Here is a 22,183-nt window from a genome sequence, read left to right on the forward strand (position 1 = left end):
CTGTTGTTACAGTGTAAGTGACTGTTTGAGGAATTTCTGCAGTCGCAAACTTGGTTACTAAAATATTTACTGCGCAAGGGCAAGGAGCGCAGAGAAAAGAGTCACAGTCAAAGGCATGGCCCAGGCAATGCTCTTTTGACATGTTCTGCCCTGAGCTTTCCTGAGGAAGATCTGAAAGGTTCGATGTCACTGGCACAAGCTCCTGCAGTGGCTGCTGGCCAGCAGAGCAGGGCTGGCAGCTGTGCAACAAGTGCTGCCACAAGCAGCAGCTCAGCCAGGGCAGCAAATCAAGAGCTGGGAAGGAGCTGATCTGAAGACCAAACCTCCTTAGCTCCTAAAAGAGCTGGAACAGTTCCTCATTCCAATGAGGTGCAGTGTTGGACACGGCTCTATGTGAGCACTGGACACAAGTTGCTCCCACTGAGTGCTGTGATGGTTTCTGCAGGAGCTCTGGGCTCCTGTGTGTGCTGGACACAGTGAGGAGAGAAGGAGCCAAGTGCACTGACACACCTTTGCCTTGAGCATGACCCGGCCTGGACCAAACACACTGCAAGGTTTCCCCTTTGGCCCATGTCTCAAAATGTCAGGTCAGCTGTTGGACGACTCAGGTTGGTTTGGTGTCAAGGAATTCCCCTCAGAAATGCTGGGTTTGTCTTCCTCTGTGCCTTCCCCTCAGCAGCCTTGGGGCTGCTCCTGTGTGAAGCCATGGGTCTCACACAGTTTGGGAGAACTTAATACAGGACACTCTGCAATGAGTCGTCTCCTCTAAAGTGTTCCAACAATCCCCTTCCAGTAACAGGAAATGAATACTAATAGATGAAAGTGGAAAAAAATTGCAACAGTTTATTAACAAGCGGAATACCTGAAAAGCAAGCAAAAAGGCCAGTGACTTTCTCCCAGAGGCAGAGCTCTGTGGAGCGGTCACGGCAGGTGAAGCAGCTGGGCTGGAGCCCCTCGGTGTCTTTTCTCCCCGGCGTGGCTCAGCTCACACTCTCGGGCTGGGAGCGGGGCTGCTCCACTCCTGCCGGCACCATGTCCCTGGGCTTGGACAGTTTTCTGCCAGGAGAGCCCACCATGCTGTTACACAGATCTCTCATAAAGGCCCAAACCAACTCCAAACACTCTGCCTACAGCAGCGTTTCACAAAGGGCTGCAGAAATCCAGGACAGCTGCAAGTGAGTGTCAGACAGCTTTTGTCTTGTTCTTGCAAGCAGAATTCTTGATGAACTGATGCAATTTTATTCAGATGTAACACAGGAGCTGTGTTTTTTTATTGAAATATTTCACGATGAGTAACAAGCCTTGGGAGCATGAGGCACAGGACTGACGTGTGAAAGCATGAGCATATCCTCCAAAGTCACCAGTTTAATTGTCCATTTTATTACCCTTGTATTTATTCCACACTAATAAGCAAACTCAAGCTTTGCTTGGATATAAAAGAGGCACGGCATACCCTACGGTCTCTTGCAGGTTCATCAGGGCTGGCAGTGACAAAGCAGGCAGTCTGCTTCATTGTGAATCACTACAGATCTGCATCACAATGTGTTTTTAAGTAGCATGGTATTATTAAGATCTCCTTTTCTGCACGAGATACAAAAAGGAGGTTCTGAAATGATTTCCATGCAAGCAGGCAGTAAAGAACTGACCCTGCTATCCTAACGTAGCTTTGGCTTTGGCAATTGCACTCTTCCCATTCATCTTTTGACGCAGACACTCCAGGTTTTCCCCACACCCCTGCAAGGCTGGCAATTGCTGTTTCCCATTTACTGTTCTTCCCTAGAGCCAGTACAGTGGCTGCTTTGAAACTAAAAGCCCTGAGATCTGGGCATCTTGAAGGAGCATGAAATGCTAATTAAGTGTTCCCATTAGCAATACCCAGGTCTGCACTTCCCAGAGCTCTGAAGCAGCAGCAGGAGGGCCATGCATCATTCCTGTTGGTGGATGTTCATGTTTCTGGTGTGTAAGAGCAATGCCTTTGAGGAGGGACAAAAATGCCCCTATCCAAACAGTGATTGTGCAAGGGTATGTGAAGTTTCACGGCCTTTTTTAGGATAGTTTAGAAAGATCTAAAGATCTAAGAGATCCATACTGTGGCATGGAGCAGGCCCCTAACTTTGTCTCCAGAGAAATCCCCAAAGGACACATCGGCTCTGCTGGTGATGGCAACCCCATAAGCTCGTGGACTTGTTTTCCCTGCAACATGCCACCCTGCCTGGGCTTTACTAGGCCAGGACTAGACCCATAGCTATGCCAACACATGCAGCCACGTGACACAGAGTCAAACAAAGTTTTCCTTCAGAAAACTCAATTAACACATTCACATGCAGTTTCTTCTAGAACATCAGAAGCTGGCAGCCATGAGGACTTTGCTGTCAAAAGGTTACAGTTTGCACTGGGCCCAGAAGGCAAAACAAATTGAAATGTGAAGTTTAAATCTTCAAATGACTATGAAAGGAAACTGTAGAATAGTTTCTGGAAAGGCAGCATTGTCAATGATCATGCAGCCCACCAAGAGCTGGAGTGTAATCCAGAATTGCTTGTTCCAGCTATGCAGGAATTCATTACCCTGGCAAGCACTGCTCCATGGGAACAAATTATCCCATAGCTCTGGGCAGAAGGGCACCCAGGCTGCAGTGGCAATAGATTTGAGGAACCCTTTGCAGCGGCGGCGGTTGGCTTCTAAGTTCACGAGTCCCGGCTAGCTGCGGCCAGCACCGCCGGCAGCGCTGGGGGCACTCTCCCGCTGGAGGGCTTCCTGTGGGGAGCGCTTAAGGCTTTCGCCTTGGGACTGAAGGATCCGCAGAGCGTTAGTGTGAAAAGGCTGCAACCCGCAGGGAAGAAAAGACCAGGACCTCGATGGCAGTTCCAACAGGGGTGTTTATTTAACCAGGGTCAACCACCGAGGACAAGAATCGCAAGCCCGGCACGGCTTTTTAACTTGGGGATAACAACCAATCAGGAACTAGAGGGGAGGGGAAATAACATAACAGACAATGGTGGGAATCCAATAGGAGGAGAACCTGGGTGGAGCCCTGGCCTCTGATCCAATCACCCGATGACCCTAACAGAAGCTTCTGGATAGGAGGGGTGGCCATCGAGTGATGGACAGGAGACTGGGGAGGGGTTAGGAGTGATACATTACAGAAATTGGGAGGGGAATGAGGTGACAGACAGGGCGATCAAATTCGAGGGAGAGAGGGAGAGAAATCCGAGCAGAAACACATACAGACCATAGGGTAACACATAGTAAAAACAGAAAAAATGACACACCACCACAACCCTTGTCACTTGTTATTGGCCTCACAGCCCACTCATCCCTTGGCAAGCAAGTTGCAAAAGACACTGTTGGACTGCTGTTCTGGGTAAATCTACATACAGATGACTTTTCCAAAGAAGGGCATCTTTTCCCAGTGAAATACACATCCTCTTCTTACCTATGAAATTGTGACTGAAGCTACCTGTGAGCCAGATCTGTGTGAGATTGCAAAGGAGCAAAGCTTTGGCATTTGGGCACACTTCCCTTGGTTTCTATGCTCAGGCCTTCTGAGAGCACAGAACACATCCAGGTAGAAAACTTTTGACCATACAGGATCTTTTGTTTCCATTGTCCCCCAAACATGTGAAGAGGTGGCCCCGTTGTAATGGCAATCTAAAAAGAGTAGCACAAATGACAGAAAAGAAACATGGCAAAAGAGGAAGAGGAGCAGCCCAGTGAGGAAAGGATGTGGTGAGACACTGGCACATGGAGTGAGCTGAACTCCCATAACCTCTGGGCTAGCAGGTCCTGGTCACACATTCTCCTCCTGGTTTATTTAAATTTATTTATTTACCTTTTCAAAAAACATCAAAATAAAATATATACAATTAAAAATATGTCATCAAAATTTAAAGATACAATCAAAACACATTTATTCAAAACTACATTTAAAGATCAGAACATATGTACATCTCTAACTATGAAGACTAATGCATAAATCCTATTCTTGAAATACTCTTCATGCAGGTGGTAGCTTCTTCCTGAGCTTGGAGGAAAGAGAGCTCTTCTGAATGTGAGGGTAGGAGATAATGGGAAGTCAGCCCAGAAAACCTGTTGGTAAGAGTGTAGGCAGTCAGATCTGCAAAGTGGAGACACAAAGTACAGCAGAGGCCACAATGCAGACCTAACACAGCCAAAGCACCATATTTCATGGGACATATTTCCTGCCAAGATATTTTATGGGACATTATTTCCAATAACTGCACAGGGAAACATGGTCCTGCTGCCAGACACTTCAGGCAGGCCAGGGGGAAAAATGTTGATCCACTTCCAGAGAGCTGCCACAGGAACAGCCTGGCCTCTGGGCTGCCCTGGGACAGCAGGGAGCCCAGAGCCCTGTGCTCTCCAGCAATGGCTCAGCTGCACATGCACCCTCCTGCTCCTCTCCCTGCCCCACAGCTGAGCAGCCCTCCAGCTGCACAGGGCACTGGCAGCAGCACAGCTCATTGCAGGGCCACATGCAGGGCACAGCTGTTCCCTGGCAATGTGCACAGCCTGGCTGGGCTGCCACAAGACCCTTCCTCCCAGCAGAGAGCGGCCCAGCTCCCCCCTCACCTCTGTGTGAGGCTGAGCCAAGCTTGGCCTTAACCTTGTCCTCAGTCTGGAGTTGCTTCAGGCCCCACACGCCATGACTAGGAAGGGCGATGGAGAGAGCAGGGGCAGATGCACGCCCTTCCTTAGTCTTTTGTCATTTTTGGCACAGCTAAGAAGTCACATCCGGAGGTGTCCAACTCAGCTCTTGGTCAGCTTTCTGGAGAACATGATGGCTTCACCAGCCCAAAAGGCTGTTGAGGTTTTCCCGCACGTGGGGAGGCTTGCTGGCAGCACACTTCCTCAGCTGGGTGCCCATCACCTGGCAGAGGGCACAGGCCAGCTTGGTGAGCACAGTGCGGACGCTGGCGCTTCGCACCGGCAGCGCCTTGTTCTCCAGGCAGGACCAGAGCACGGGCAGGGCGCAGCGCTGGACCACTGCAGGGCTCCTGGCATGAACCCACTCCACAAGCACTGCCGGGAGAGAGACACAGCTCCTTACCCACCAGCCTCAATGCCAACAGGGATCTACCTCTGCTCGTGCTTCTTGGGAGCCGCTCTGGCTGAGGTCAGTGAAACAGCACACAGAGCCCCATGACCCAGAAACGGGCAATGCAGCTGATCATCCTGGAAACAGAACCACCAACCCCTCAGGACTAATTTCTCCAACCAGAGCCTTGTCCCTGTGGCAGACTTTGTACCTTTCCTAAAGCATTTCACAATCTATTCCTGCAAGAACAATGACTGAAATGTCAAATTGCTTTTTATTTCCATTAAGAAGTTGTCTAAACCCACACTGAAGATTTGGAAATGCACCCTAGAGAGGCAATTGAGAGATTTCTAATAAGAGGGATGATTAAATTTTTGTAACTTTGATGACAAGGGCCAGAAGTCTAACCTGGCTCTCCCCTTTGCTCAGTGGTGCACAGCAAAGGGCAGCATTAGAACCCACTTCAAAATTCCAGCCCACAGTGATGGGTGCTGCCTGACAGCTGCATGAGAAACACCAGTGACTAGCTGGTGTCTTTGGCAGAATGCTTTTGAGGCTTCCAACAAAATGCTGTTTCAAACCTCAGAGTGTCTTAGAAAATTACCCAGACCCCATTGCCGTGGCATTAGGACATCTCCACATTTTAATGGCATTTCCACTCCCAGTGTTAATGCCATTTTTTCTTATGATGTTCAGTGAAAAAGGGGCATAGCGGGAGAAAAATGCTGCACAGCGGATGGAAATTTAACCAAAACACAAGTGTTTTCTCACATTGTTTCTGAAATTTGCACTCTGCTCATTTTCTGAACTGAACCATATCAAACACAGACAAAAATTTACTACCAACAGGCTTCTTGCATGGCAAATTTGGCTGGGACATCAAAACCTGAAGTGGTCTGGAGACCATTCTTATTTTCTGATCAGGCAAAATGTTATGTAGTAGCCATTTATTATCCTGTGCTGGAAGAGACTTCATTTTCTCTATGCTGTTAATCCACCAGCACCCTAATGCAACAATTCAACATTGAAACAGCTCCTGAAAGACCCCAAACCAATTCTGCTAAGCAGGGAAAGGGTTATGGTACCCCTTTCTAAATGGGAGTTCATTTGAGTTTAAATGTAATTAAAGACATTGGTGACTATTGAAGGTGAGGAACAGCTGTCTGTTCCTACTAAATCTCAGAGAGAACATCTGCTCTTTCTAAAGTAGTCCTAATTTATGCTTAATTCCTTTATTTGAAAAAGAGATCAAAAGAACTGCAAAACTAAATTCCCTGTTGCTGGAGATCTACTTTATTCAAATGCTCTATAATGGGCCTTTGACATTCCTAATCACTGAACATGCCCTTTTGAGATTCCTAATGAAGACACAAAGTTATTACACCTAGCATTTAAAGATGCTGGCATAATTAGCAGTGGATTTAGCCACAGCTTAAGCAAGGCTAACAATTGTTTTCTCTGCTATATATTGAGATTGTAATTTTTCCATTCTTTGGCTACTGCTGACATAGCAAGCTCCTCTGAGGAATCCATTAACAGCTGCATTTGCAGCATTTTGGACAGCGCAGACACAGGCAGACACTGTTTGCACACCCTGAAATGCTCACTCCAATGCCACTTGGATTTCAGCACAGGCAGGGAGCCCAGCACTCTGCTTCTGCCCCTCTGCCCCCAAAGGCTGCCTTGCACTAAATCCGTGCCTCTAAGACGTGTGTTGAGTTTTGACCTAAGCTGTGACCCCCAGGCTCTGCACGGTTCAGCCTCAAAACTTCCCAAGAGAAAAACAAGAATTCTGTGAGAACAAAACAAACTGATTCCCTGAAACAGCGTTTGCCACCATTTTCCCTAAAGGATCACAGATGTCCCTGAGCTCCCAAGAGAGGAGCCAGCTGGGGTATTTGAGTCCTCCCTTTCCTGCAGCTGGGTTCTGAGATGCCCCAGTGAGGGCTCAGCCCCGAGGCCGAGCGCTGCCCCATCTCAGGTGCTGCACAGCTCTGCAGCAGCCAGGGAAACCTGCCAAATACACCTGCCTTGGGCACTGGGCAGGAGGGACAAGCTCAGCACCTCCTGGTGTGGAGGAGCTACTCTGCTGTCTGCTCACAGGCATTCCCTGTAAATACTCCCTCGGAGACCTCTTGGCTTAGAAGGGGAGGCCATACCTGCGATACTCCCGGTGACATCCAGCAGAGCTTGGCCACTCAGATGACTCCATTGGTGGCTGAACTCTTTCAGCAGTGATACTTTATCTACAAGTGAAACACATGTTTCTGCTCACTTGTCTGAGGTCATAGGAGAAAGGAGAGTGGGGAGGGAAAGGGCAGGGGCAACCCCATTTTATCAAAGCAAGTAAATTTCTGCTGATTTCTGAATCGTTATTGACTTTCCTTCCTGCCTACTTGGCAGGGTTTAAAATTCCAAAAGAAAAGCTCTCCTTTCACATTTGCAAATCCCAACTCATCTCCTGTACCAGGAGCTATGTTAAAGCATTTCACATCAGGGACCTCAAGAGGAGTTCAGTCACATGTAAGAAGCAGTGGAAAGGTTTTGCATCCCAGAGCAAAAAGGAAGAAGCCCATCCTTGGCACACAGAAAGGCACTAAGTCAGGCAGTTCATGACTTCACAGAGCAGCTGAGGTGGAGAAAGTGGAAACTGCCCCTGAAGATCTGCCTCCTCAACACTCCATTTTTCAGGCATTTTCAGAGCTGACATAAGTCTATGTGGCAAAGGAATTTAGGGCAGCCCTTGCCTATGTAGTTCTTTGCTATTGTCATCTTGCCCCACACAAAACAACATGTAGAACAAGGCATCGTTGCAGCTGGATTTAGACTTGCTTGTTACAAAGAAATTAACTTGGTGAATCATAAGTTCCCCTTTGAAAAAAGAAGAGAAAGAAGAAAGGTAGAACATAGGCAGCTAATGCCTATAATGTAGAGCCTGCCAGGTGGCTGCTCTGCGGAAGCTCTGATGGGCCAGTGTCCCTGCATGCCCACAGCAAACCTGTTCATTTGGGAATTCAAATGGGGACCAAGAAAACTGCAGAACCCCTTTCCCTCTGATTTGTAGCAAAGTTGTAGTCCAGGACTTGCTCTTCAGACCTGCAGCACAGAGCCAAGGGCTGCTGGGACTGTTGGGCAATGCTGCTGCACATTCCAGCCTGCTGGGGACTGGTGCAAAAGGACTGCACCTGCACAGCTTCTGGTGGGTGTCAGCTGGAGCCTTCCACAGGCAACAGCAGCTACCAAGGCACTCAGCGTTCTCTTGTGTGGGAGAGACAGAGGCACAGGAGAGGAGAGTCCGTGCCAGGGCCCAGCCTTACCCAGATGAGCAATGGATTCTTCCAGTGCGTTCACAGCTGCGGCATGAACCCCGGGATCCTTTGAGTTCAGGTTCTTTGTTATTCCCTGCACCAAAGGGATCATCACCAGGTTCAGGGCATCTTCCAGGAGGCCGATGATTTCAGCCAGCACGTCCAGCGCCTTTTGCTTCACTTTCTTGTGGCTGTCAGATATTCTCAGGACAAAATAATCAAAAATCTGTGAAGAGAAGAAGCAACATGAAAGCTGGATTAGAATGTCTGTTTGAAGAGTGGATATAGCACTCAGCAATGTAAGAGATGAAAGTGATCCTCTCTCTCAGGTCAGCACTTGCTTGCACAATTGCACTGTTTTCCTGTGGGCCACTCACTGGAATGGTAGCGCAACCTCATGCTGCTTGAAAGATTTTCTTCTGTTTTTAAGAGGTTTCGTTGGGGACAGATTAGTTCTATTGTATTTCTCTCCATCTAGAAATCATTAAATCAATTCCATTTGTTAATGCAAAAAGCTACCTTTGCTTTGCAAGTATGTAAGCAGATATTTACAATGCCCATTTTTCTATACAGTTCCCTCAAGTACTGAGGGCAGCTATGATTTTGGCAAAACTATGGCTGGAGAAGATCTAAGTTTGATTTTGTCTGTCTCAAAACCTGTGTCTGGAGAAGGGCAGGGCTCTGATCAACTCTTCCAGGATCCAGATCATTTCTCTACCTAAGAGGGAGACTTCTGAAATGAATGTGCTGTACAGCTCTCCTTAGAGCAGGTTCAGTCCCTTGACAGCCACAGCATCAGGCACCATATTCTGGACAAAGGGAAAAAGCAGCTACTGGGAGGAGAAAGGAGGATCTGTCCTTAGCTGTTTCTTTATTTCCAAAGAGAACAAAAGGCCCCCCAAGAAGGGTGAGCACTGTCTTTACCAAGAGGAATAGGGACAAGTGGAAATGAGTTCCAGAGTTGTGCCTGAGCAAAACAAGATGGAGTTTACAGAAAAATTCTTTCAAAAAAACTGTCTTTAAACCAACCCAGCCTAATACTTCTCTTCCCCGTGCAAATGCATCATTTCTCTAGAGAACAACAGCCATGCTTTCAGTGGCTGGATTCCCTTCACTTAACCCAACTAGCAGTAGGAGACAGCAGCAATTACAGCAGCAGAAAATGCTGCCATCATCTGATGAACAGCATCAATGGGCACCTGCCAGACAAATACAGCTGGACTAAAAAAACTTGTTCTGAAGCCTGAACCTGGTATAAATTTGTCTGGGTAAGAAGGACCAGACTGTCCCAAACAGCCAGGATGGAGTGCCAAGACTCACTGAATTAACTTTACTTCTGCAGCCTTAGGAAAGGAGCTAAAGGAAAGGGACAATGAAGACACCCTACATACTTGGACAATGTTAGTGGAGATGAGCTGGGGGCTGGTTTTGCACAGGTCTAGGAGGAGTGCCACTCCTTCCATGCGTGTCTGAAACCCCTTGGCTTCCAGGAGATGGTAAAGCTTCTGGAGCGGCTCCGTTTCTCCCAGAGCTGCAGGCAGCGTGACCTGGGCTTTGGCACGGTGTGCGAGGCGTCCATCAGAGGTAGGTTTCACCCTGGAAAATAAATCCAAATTAGGACCTGTTGGTGACAATGCCTTCAGTTAATTGTGAGCAAAACAGCTTGAGGAGCTTTCCTAATGATGTTATTTCAAGCTAGAAAATCATGAGGCTCAGAAGAACAACATGGACCTCGTGACTATCATTATGGGAGACAATCTGCAAGGAACATTCTCCCAGTGCTCACTCAGGAAAACCAAGGATGAGATGCATCTGATCTATCTTCAGATGGCTTCCAAGGCACACAGGTTACATTGCTTTGTGGGGAAAGAGAGACACTACTTCCAAGTTTAAATGCCTCTTCATATGGGACGTGTGTGCCTTATAATAAGGAAACTCATCACTCTGGAGAAGTGTCTCTACAACCAGGCATGACAATCTGCAAAAGCAGTTCAGATGCATCTGAACAGATGAACAGGGGCATATCTGAAGGATCCAGAAAATCAGTAACAGAGATAAAACCAGAAGCCAGACATCCCAGAACTACGCTCACATTTTGTTTGCTTCCCTAGAGACTAGATGCACAGCTCAACAACTCCACAGGGAACAATTCTCCTGGATCAACCTGTCTCTTCCACAAGCATGGAAAGATGCTAGATGCTGCTGAGGCATGTGGTCATGTTCCTGCCACTGCTGAGCATGACAGAGCTAAATAAATCCCCTCTGTTATCAGAGGAGCATAGGTAGCTCTGCCACTGGCATGAAGAGACAGCAAGGACCAAATTCCTGTCTTAAATGCTGATTGCAGCACAGGGGGAAATAAACCAAACACGCTTTCCATCAAGCAACATATACGAAGGACAGGAATATCAAGACCAAAAGTCCACCTTGAGACACCTGTTGACCAAAGCTGCAAAGGAATTGCCTTGCTACTTCCTACTCAAACTTGGTACTGTCTGAGGGTAAGAAAGCCATCATTCAGCCAGGCCAAATCACATGGATGAGACCTGCATCTTTGTGGAATGGCACCTAGCTTCTAGTCTGGGACTCCTCATCAAAACACCCATCTGAAAAAGACTCCACTCAGATTAAATAAAAAACCACTCTAGTTCAATTTACTTGTCCCAAGTCAGGCAGCAGCAAAGTGGACCTCTCCTAGCCTCCACAACCCTGCTCTTGCCACTGCACTGGATCATCTGAGCTGCCACAAATGGATGTCTTTTTGTCTCTCCATTTTTTGTGGAAAGCCCTCCAGAGAAGTTGTGTTCAGCGTAATGCAGAAGTAGACATTTTTTATCCTAGAGCATTTGTAGGGAAAGGAAACAATCTCTGGCACTGGTCATCTCTGCCAGAAAGATTTGCCAGAGGAAGAGGTAAGTGAAGCTTGCCATGGGCTTTGTCACATCTGACAAAAGTGCTCCGTACCGTTTGCTAGAAGGCAATGTGGCCTGGGGCTTCTTGGAGCCATCGTTCCTCTTCTCCACCGGCTCCTTGACAGATGGGAATTCACCCTTCTGGTTTTCCATCCCCTAGAGAGACATAAAGAAACCCCATCAATCTTTAGGATATAAAACACAAGTTAGAACCAGAATCACTGCTACCAAGGCCTAGGGAAACATTTCCTAACTTACAGAAATAAACAGACCAGAGATTCAGTGATGCCAACTCTTTGTTTTCAATAGCCCAAGGCAGGTTATGGGTGCTACCAGACTGAGCAGCAGTCTAAAATCCCAAATTCATTAGTCCTGAGCACAAATGGGAATAATGCAAACTGGTAGGCAATGAGTGGTCTTAAAGGAAGCATCAGAAAAAGTTGGACTCTTTGGGGGTTGGCCCATTGTGTTGGAAGTTGATTTGGTTCAACACTCAGTCTCCCTGTGCCTGCACAAAGGTACACTCTATAATGTTGATTAAAAAAATAAAATCCCCCTCCTAACAAACAAAGGATTTTTCACTGGATGCTGCTGAATTCACCAAGCTTCTTCCAGCTCCACAGGGCTTGACAGCAGGGCAGTATTCCCAAAAGACAGACAGTAATTGTAGTAACTAGGATTGACTTGGACATCTTTTGTATATTTGGAAATTTTCTTGGTACTACTGCTTCCGTGTCTTTTGTAAAACTCTGTTATCTTCAGACTCTGTTATGTTCAATTCTCAGTTAATTGCTTTACTGGGGGCAGAGCAGGGAGAACATGGTGGAGGCTTACTCTTAAATGTAAACTCATTTTCTCCTCTTTCTCTTTCCTCTTTGTGACCCATATTCAAATTATTCAAAATACTTATTCCCTAATAATAGCAGTATCTTTGCGGCCTGCAGATGAACAGGCTGAGGATTAACAGCTCATTCCCAGGAGTAAAATGATTCAGTAGAAGAGGAATGAGATAAAGACACATTGGGTATGCTTGACCTCATGTAAGCAGTGGCAATACTTGCACAAAGGAGACATTTCTCGTGTCAAGCACTTACTTTCTTCTTAATTCTTGTCAGAATATCTTCCAGGTCACGCGTGGAGAGAGATTGTTCCAGAAGCATTTTAAATTTTTGATGGCTCAGCAACATCTTCACCATCTCCTGTCCATAATGCCTGAGGAAGGATAGAAGGAAGGGCAGGAGAAAGGAAGACAGGAAGGGAGGGAGGGAGGCAGAAAGGAAGGCAGGCAGGAAGGAAAGAAAAGTGAAGAAAGGAAGAATGTTAACAGAAGAGGCTGACACCTTAAACTCATCAGGTGCAACTCTTGCATGAGAAAGCATTACCTACTCAGCAAAGAGGGAGATTTACCTCCACTTGACACTGCACAGTGCTGTCAGCTGAACACAAGAGGCAAGAGGAGAATGTGGGGCCACAGAAAAATACTATTTCACTCTGACACTGTGGGTGTTCCCAGGGAATAAGCAAAACACACCTGCTTTGTTGTCAGAGCCTATTAGCAGTGTCTTGCTGCCATTGCACAAAAATTTGCCTTTCTTTAACTGGCAGGGAAGCCGAGACAAAACACCTCCTGCATCCTGTTGCTTATTCTATACTATATGTATGCACAGGGGTAGCTAGTTGCTCTGGTGATCTTGGCAGCTATTAATGGGAATTTCATCATCAAAGTAAGGGGATTTTGGTAGTTTGGGTTGATTTTGCCACCAGGAAACCACAGTTTTCTTCAAGAAGAAATTTGGAGGTTGTTGAGTCACAGATAACAGCATTCTAGAAATCTGCAGAAGGGGTTTTAGAAAGAGTGAATACATTGTCTAAAGACCCCTGAAATATTTCTAGGAATGTCTTAAGTTAATGAGAAACAGATGTTTGGGATCCTTCAGTGATGAGTATTAGCCAACACTTTGGCTTTGTGCTTTGCACCTAAGGCAAATCAAAACTGTTGGACTGGCTAATCTGAGCTCTTTTGAACTCAGTAAAGAATCCTTCAAGTCACACGAAGCTGGCAATGCTCCTTGCTGGCCAGCCTCAGGTTACCCAGTACAGTCACTTCCCCAGGCATTCCAGAACGGTGGTCACAGCACCAAGTCTGACTGAACTCGAGAAGCATTTGGACAATGCTCTCAGGCACACGGAGTGACTCTTGGGGTGCCCTGCTGTCCTGGGTTGACTATATGATGCTTTTATCCCCAATCGTCTTGTTCTGTTTATACTGAATAATAAGTTTTACACCTTTAAGACTCTCTTCCAGACAGTGAAGAGGGGAGGCAAGAAGCACGCAGTTTGTTTTCAGACTGCTCTCACTCCTCCACATTCCTGCTCCTGGACTGTGTTGTCTGTGGATGGACAGACAGCAGGACAGAGCTCCTTTTTCCGTTTTTTTTTTTTTTTTTTTGCTTTTAGTTAGTTTTAGCTAGCTGAGGCAAAGAAGTTCCCTGGACTGTGATTTTTTTTCCTTTTTCTTGGACCTGTTCAAGCCTGCTCTGGACTGAACACCCAGAAGAGCACCGGCAGCTCCACCTGTGGCCCCCCTGGCCGGGCCTGGGCCGCGGCGTTTCCAGCACCAGAGACTGATCAGAGACTGAGTGAGCCGAGCTGCAACCCGGGGAGAGGACTGTTCTGAATTTGCCCTTTTTTTGGAGCAGTGAGAAGTTTTATTGTTTAATATTGTTTGGGTTCTATTGTTTAACAAACAGGTTTCTTTCCACTTTTTCTCCAAGGAGATATTTTCTCCTGAACCGGTTGGAGGGGGGAGGGGCAATTGAATCTGCTTTTGTAGAGAAGCCCCTCTGGGGGTTATCTCCCAAACTTGCCCTAAACCAGGACATGGCTGGGAGCTGGACTGGATGACCCTGATAGGTGCCTTCTAACTGGGCATATTCTGTGATTCCATGACCCTTATCCACACAGTGAGGTCACTTATTATTTCCTTGAGTTTCCACTCTTTTCTGGTTTTACCTTTAAAACCAAACACAAAACGGTTTTCCTGTTTCAGGAAGTGAAATGAAGATCATTACCTTGTGTCCTGGTGACAGTCCTGAGCAAGCGTCCCTGCCACCTGTGCCAGCCTCTCAGCCCTGGCTGTGCCTGCCAGCTTCGTGACTCCCAATTTCTGCATCAAGGACAGGAGGAGTTGGGCCGCACACTTCCGCACCTGGGCGTGGCAGCTCCTGGGAAGGAGAGAGCAAACCCTGGGGCACGGGGAGAAGGAGCAGCAGCAGCACAGGCCTTGGCCAGAGCCTGCTCCCTGTCCTTGCTGGGGGAAGGGGGCCTGGCTTCTCCCTGCAGCTGCAGACACCTGCAGAAGGTTCTGTCCTCAGATAAACACAAAGTTAGCATTGGGCTGCTCTGTGCAATGATCCTGATGATCCTGAAGGGCCCCTTCCAACTGGCCATATTCTACAGTTCTGTGATTCTGAGAACTAATAAGCTGCAGGAGGGCAGAAATAGGTGACAAGAGGAAAGAAATGAGGTTGATCAGAGAATGAAGTCACTGAGTTCCCAGAAGATGCAGGATACAGGACCCTTCCCTCCCATCATTCCCATTCTTTCCCTCATCCCTTCCCCCACCCACACACTAGACGCTGAAGAATATCACTGGAAGAAGAAGAACCTACTTGACTCCCCTGTCCATGAGAGCAGCCATTGCTCGTGCAGGAGTCACGTTCTCTACCATCATCCCCAGGCTCTGACAGGCTGCCTTCTGAACAAACTCTGGGGAGTTCCACACCATCTGGAGAAGGACTGCAGCAACCTCATCCACCTCGCAGTCCATGTCCTTCTTCAAGGTCACAAAGAACTCTCCCAGAGTGACGACTGCAGAGTAGGACACCTTGGACCGGAGATTGGTCACCTGGGGAAGACATGATAGGAAACATAAGAATCACCTTGAACAGAAAACCAGTTGCCTTCAGCAGAAATCCCAAGAAATGACAACACATCCCACTGTGTCCAGAGGAACATAAAAGCACAGTAAGAGCAGGAAGATACAAACACTGAAAGGCACTTACTCTGGAACCAATTTCTGACCTCAGACCTGCTTACTGCAAACCAAAAAAAAAACAAAAAACCAAAAACAAAATTCACTAAAGCTTCCTACCTAACCCTTCTAAAATGTCCACTGCCATGATTTTAGGCCCTTTCACTAGAAAATTAAATCAAGGGCTGCTTTCAAATCATAAAGACACAAGTCATAAAAATAGAAGAGTCAATTGCTCCTGTTCAGAAAAGCTACACCAGCAGCTGAAGCACTCAGCCAGGAAACAGAAAACACAGGCTCAGATCTACAGACTCATTTGCAGTGTTGAATTACAGCTTGGGCAGAGATTAGGACTCTGGCAAATAACGTCATTAGTGTCTTGATTTTGCCATTTGCACATTGTATTGTAATGGCACCTCACTCACAGACAAGTGTCAGATATTCGACCTACCAGTAAATACAGCTACATGTGCACACAGATCCTACAGATAGCTGACAGACATGGGAAATAGAAGGTCTCAAACCAGAAAAGGAGCCACACCCTGAGCACACATGGAGATGAACAAGCACATACCTACTCTGCACATCCTGTATGAAGTATGGGGAGCAATTCAAAACAATGTTCTCACCTCGCTGGTAACTGCCAAGCAAATGTCATGAAGTCTGGACAGCAGGACTTCTGAATGGGACTCAGCCAGCTGCTTGATGTTGAAGAGTCCCTTCTCCTTCAGCTCCCTGAAAGGCATGTAACAAAAAGATTGATTTTTCTCTCTGCTCAAGAAGTAGGCAGCACCCTCCGAAATGACCAGGCTGGCAGCTCAAGTCATGGGAGGTGCTTTTCAAGGAGTATTTAATGAAATTGTGGAATGTGTTGCCACAGGATGCTGTAGCTGTCAAAAGCATGCACAAATCCAAGAGGCAAAGAGAGGGCTTTCAGAGACTTCATTCGTGGCTGTTTAAGAAGACAGCCTTCCTGAAATCTCTGGCACATGAAGTCCCTCTGTCACTGTTTCCTAGAAGCTGTGAGGCTGGGCCATGCTGCTGTTTCTTCTCAGTTCCCTGTACCTGTCCCTGAGACACAGTCCCATTGGGCTGTTACTGGGGCATTTTCCTTCTTTGTCTGCCCCAGCAGGCAGTTCAGCACTGAGAGTCTGCACTGGCACTCTGGAGCTGAGTTTCCACTCTTCAGTCTAGGCCTGTGTGTCTCACCCACTCCACCCCACCTCACAAATTCCCAAAAAAATCAGCAGGATGCCCCAGAAGATTCCAGCCCTGGGCAAGAACTGTTGAAACTCTGGCTTACTCAAAACCCCCCTACCTAAAACAACTTGCACAACAGCCACATGTTATTTCAAAGCTGAAAACAACTCCATCTCTCAGCACTTGCTTTGTGCAGGCCCTCAGCTCCAGGAAGGAGTGTGAGGCATCAGGGCTGCAGCACAGGGCTGGCGACTGATCCCACGGGCACCCCTGAGCGTCATCAGGACACTCACAGCTGCAGAAGCTCTCTGCACCTCACAGGGCACCAAAGAGAAATGGGGAAGAGAAAGCAGAAGAGAAAGGGCAAAGCAAAGGCCACTGCAGAAGGAGATGAACTGTTGGAGGTTTCTTATGGTTCTCCCAATATGAATGGAGGCCTTACCCCTGTGTGAATGAAGCATCCAACAGGGAGTGATCAAAAAGCCATCAGAAAGACAACCAATATTACCTCACATTTGTAGGCTTGTAACTTCTGGGCCTATTTGTACCTGTGTATAATTTTGGGACACACTGGGAGTACTGACAAAATATCTCAGGCCCATAGGAAGCAGTGAGAAGGAAAAAGTTAACTTCCAAAAGTGCAAGATTCCTAGAGGATTTTATTTCTTTTTCCTTCTCTTCTGCCATGAGCCCCTCAGGAGTAATGACAGGCTGAGGGACTTGAAAGCACAACTCAGTCCATTGCTCAGAAAGAGGAACTCCCTGGAGCTGCTTCTGGGACTCACATGCAGGAGATGACAGGGAGAGCCTGTCACCTGCCCTTGCTGTCAGCAGTGGGAGCAGAGAGAAATCTTACTCAGTCCCACTGGGCCAGTGGCCCAAGGCACCCAAATCTGTACACTCAAAACTGCTGCCATCCTGCTTCTGCCTTCAGCCAGCAAATCATCTCTTTGCACAGCTTTCTCTCTTCCCTCAGCATTTCCTTTGCAGCTCCATGGAGCAGCTGCCAAAGCCAGGAAACAGCATGGACCTGCTGCAGCTGGAGCGGTGCTGCAGAGCAAGGCCAAGAAAAGGCTGCTCTCCAGTCTTTATCCTCTCACTGCTCTGCAGAGGTTTCAGCAGTGCCCTTTGGCCCTCTGGGCTCTCGGGGCTCAGAGGCACCAACGAGACACGCTTCTGACCGACCCGAATGCTGTGAGGGACACAGAGTGATGGGGCCTTTCTTACCAGTCATCGCTGCCCAGCAAGGAGAGTGCCTCCTGCAAGGCCTGCTGTGGGTCTGGAGAGGCTCTGTCCTTCTGCCCATGCCCACGGAGTGGCTCCTCTCGGCGCTGGGCACCAGTGGCTGTCTGCGAGGTCACTGCAAGGAGAGGGTCGGCCATGGGCGCTGCAGGCCCGGGCAAGGCACCCGCCATGGAGCGGCCTGCAGCCCCATCTCCCAGCCAGGGTTCCCTGTGGCACACACTGCCACTGGGGCAGAGACTTCCCTGCTCTCTGCCTCCTGGGGCTCCTTGCTTGCTCCCAGCCTTCCCCAGCTGGGCACAGCTCCAGGCTAAACCTGACAATTGCCCCCGCAGCCCCAGCTCCCCAGGGCCACAGGTGCCACGGCCAGCGGCAGGTTCCTGCGGCCGCAGAGCTCCCGCTCCCTGCCAGACAGCGCTGACCAGCAGCACTCGCTACCCAGGAGGGAACCCCTCAGTGCCCCTCTTGTCTCAGCACCCTGATTTTCCCAGCCCTGAGGACAGGGGCACTCTGCAGCTACCTCAGGAAAGACCTGCAGCTGCCTGGAGACAGCACCAAACCAAGCCTGAACAGGTCAGCCCTGCTGGGCCCGGCTCAATCCCCACGGAGCAACGACCAGGGAACAGCCATACCTGACCCTTCACACCTGACAGTGCCTCTGTTTCCATTAACTTCACATATTCTAGACAGAAGCAGCTGACTGCACATACATTTAGCCTATTGTTGGGAAGGCAGTGATTTATGGATTTTGTTCTTTCCAAGCATTGTGAAACTTTGCTCTTTCAGAGGTACACACTGGCTGTATTTCAAAGATGCTATGGGGAAATGTATTTGTCATCTAATGGCTGTATTTGCAAACTCAGACATTTCTAAACTTTCTCCTGTGGAAAAATGCAATTTCCAGACTCAACAGTTGATAAAAAAAGCCTTCCAAATGCATCCTGGGGATAAAAATAGGCAAATACAGATGCACATTGTTGGCACATGCACTCTGTTGTTAATCAATTGGCCTGGGTTTGCCTTAATTGAATTTCTTGGTAAAGAAAGGAATTAACAAGGTATGAAAAAATCAGATGGTAAATGCATTTCTTATGAAACCCATCTGTCATCAAAAGTACTGTCAATCAAAAATTTCACATCATGTACTCAAAAGCTCATTTCCTCTTGTGTAGATGAAAACATTTGAGCTGTCTAAAAGGATGGAGTATAAATATTACACAGAATCTAGACAAACTGCTCTAGACTTTGTAGGGCTTTTGTGCTACCTTGCATGTTCTCACAAAGTATGGAGGAACCCAAACATCAGAACTATTCAGGCAGGAGCTAATCTGGGTGTCACTGATATACCTCAGCCACTGACACCAGTGATGGCACTGCAGAAGTATGTAGACATACACACATCTAGATTCACTGTGAATGGAGAGCCACATCAGGCTAGTTCTGGTCAATTCTGAACATGGAAGTAGCAAAGAGCATTGAAGTATCATTCCTAGCTGCCTTCTTCTTATCTCGCCCTGCTTGGCATCACAGCACAGGCAGGCTGCCCACAAAGGAGAGACAAGAGCCACTGGGGACTATCTGCTGTGCATTTCCTGCAGGCAGCAAACAGCCTGGGAGCAGCAGGCAGCCCCTCCTGGCTGTCACCTGCTGCACACAGCCACTGTCTTTGCTGGGTGACACAGGAGGCACTGCTTGTTCCCTCTTGGCAATGCAGGCCCTGGATGGCGGCAGCCAGGAGCCATCGGGCACTGCTGGGAGCAGAGGCACAACTGCACCAAGCTGCTGACTGCCCTGCAGAGACAGCCCTTGCTGGACAGCAGAAAAGCTGGCTGCAGAGCCGGACTGCAGACAGGCCGAGGGCCCAGATGGTGAGTGGAGAGCAGATCATGGTGGCACTCGTAGGTGCACGGTGAGCACAGCCTGGCATGCTGCCCCATAGCTCATCCCTGCAGTCACAGCTGCCTCCTGGCACCAGTGCTGTAGTTTGGAGTATTAGGATGGGCAAAAGCCAGAGCTTAGGCCTTTAGCACAGACTTTATTCAGCCCCACTTTCCAATGGATCTCTAAGAACCAACTCTCTAGTGCTACCAAACTGGAGTAACTGAAAAGTAGATTTGCTGCTCATTCTCAGGACAGTCTATAGCCCCAAGATCCCAGCTGTGCTGGCTGAGGCAGGAGACACTTTGTGCTCCTTGTGCAGGGAAAAAGCCATGCAGGGAAAAGCTTCCATGGAGCAGGCTTACCTGAGGAGTTGCGTGGGAAGCTGCCATCTCCAAGGATGGTGGGCTTATTGGGCAGTAAGGGCACGTTGTCCTGCTTTCTCAAGACCTTCTTCTTCAAGGCAGTACCAGGGTCTTTTCTCTGCACCCTAGGAGCTGTGCCATCAACAGGTGGTAAGCTAAAGGCTGCAGGAAGCAAAGAAGAGCTTGTAAGTGGAGGGTGCTGGACAGGTTGACAACAAAAGTTGCTGGAGCTGGGCAACATCTCTTTGTTATCCCAAAGAACTTCAAGTATAACAATGGTATACCACTTTATACCAAGATAACACTAACAAGGGACAGTGATCACAGAATCCTAGAAGAGTTTGGGTTGGAAGGCACCTTTAACCACCGTCTAGTCCAAGCCCTGTGAGCAGGGATATCTTCGTCTAGATCAGGTTCCACAGAGCCCCATGTAAACTGGCCTTGAACACCTTCAAGGATGGAGCAACAACAGCTTCTCTGGGCAAACCTTCCAACTTTTCATCCCCTTCATTATAGAAAAAATTCTCCCTGATATCTAGTCAAAATCTACCCTCTTCTAGTATAAAACCAACCTGCAGTGATGCTTCCTCGAAGAAACAAGGAAAAGCCAGTATTGCCTTGCTTTTGTTCTCCTGTTCCAGACACTGGCAGGGGAAGTTACCCAAGAAAGTGCAGCTAATCTTGTGTGCTGCCCTGGGGCTGAGTGCTGCCTCCTGAGGGCCCCGCTGCCGCCCTCGGGCAGCGCTCACAGCACTGCAGGCAGAGCCCCTCAGCCGGGATTGAGTCGGGAACGCTGCTTGCTCCTGGGGCTGCAGCAGAAGCACTGCCTGGGGCTTCAGCACAGCTCTACAGCATCAGCTCCTCAGCAGGGAGCAGCAGGAGAAGGATCTCTGGTGTTTTCATGAGAAGGAATGGAGCTTTGTTTCGTCCAGGTGGAATCCCAGTTGAAAAGCAGTCTTTTGGCCTTGCCTTCCCTGGAGGCTGCTCTCCAGGAGAGAGTCTGAAGCCCCAGTGTACTTTGCAAGACAGAATTTTTTACTCTGAAAGACTTTAGAGGTGAAGGTGGGAAGCTGATATTCTGTTACTGACTCAGGGAGGCCATGGGCAAGACTCTTCATGCCTCTGCATTTTATTTTGGGAAACAGAAACAAATAAGCAAGCTTCTACTCAGATGCAAGCAGACCAGCCCCCCAGTCTGACTGCAGCCATGTGCAGGGGGCAAGCAAGTGGTCAAAAAGGACCACAAGTGTAGCCACCACTTACTTGCTTCAGCTGCGTCCCTGGTCTCAACTGTCTCAGGAAGAAGCTGCAAGAATCTTTTCTTTTGTCTCCTTTTCTTCATCTCTTCCACAAAATGCTTTGTGTCCATTGGCTCCAAGTTCTCTTGAGCCAACTCCCACAGTGCAGCACGGATCTAGGTGCAATGGAAATACATCACAGACTGTAAGCAGAGACACACAAACCAGACACAACATCTCATCAGGAGCACAGAGTCCACAGGGTGCCATAGGCTTCAATGCAGCTCCATATCCCTTCCAATAGTTTCAGAGGAATGTCTCCTGTCCTCACCTTGGCAATTACACACAGTGAGGTGGAACAGTTCAGTGCCATGACCTTCCACTGCTGCAACTGCAACCTATGTCAGGAAGCCCTGCTTGAAGCATGAATTCATAGGAGTGCTCCAAGACAGACGAAGAGCTCACATGACAGTGAGCAGGCAGTTCAGTTCCTACAGGCCATGGCAGCAGAATAAAAACCATGTGCAATGCCCAGCAAGGAGTGGTAATGAGCTGTTGCTTAACACTCATGGCCAGGAGTTGCAGCTATTTCTCACTTCCAGGCTTCTGAAGGACTTAGCTCTGAAGGACTCTGAAGGACTTGGTCTGTGAGAACACGAGACCAAAAGGAGGACTCGTGTGAAAACAAGTTGCAGAAACGCTGAAGTTAATGAGCAGAAACCTTGAGAATGAGAGGGCTGTGAGATACAGCCACAAAGGTAACCAGGAAAAGTCAAACTCTCCCATTTTACTTTCCAGCCTTGCTTACACTCAACATTAGAGTCTTTGCTTCTCTGCTTCTGAGGGTGCACTTTGCCCACATTCACTGATGTGTAGCTTGCTCTGTCATTCAGAACTTCTCTAAAACAGCTTTTGCACATAAAGATTGCTTCTGGCGTGACCTTAGCACC

General features: G+C 48.1%; 1 protein-coding gene across 1 annotated transcript in view; it reads right to left on the bottom strand.

Annotated features, from left to right (window-relative positions):
* The window catches only part of LOC135306041 (zinc finger protein 850-like), a gene marked incomplete at its 5' end in the record, with an annotated part of 102,401 nt that overhangs the window by 59,047 nt on the left and 21,171 nt on the right, over positions 1-22,183 (bottom strand). The gene's annotated exons all lie outside the window — the stretch shown is intronic.

Source organism: Passer domesticus, chromosome 8 (assembly GCF_036417665.1).
Source record: "Passer domesticus isolate bPasDom1 chromosome 8, bPasDom1.hap1, whole genome shotgun sequence".
In the NCBI taxonomy this organism is placed as follows: Eukaryota; Metazoa; Chordata; class Aves; order Passeriformes; family Passeridae; genus Passer; species Passer domesticus.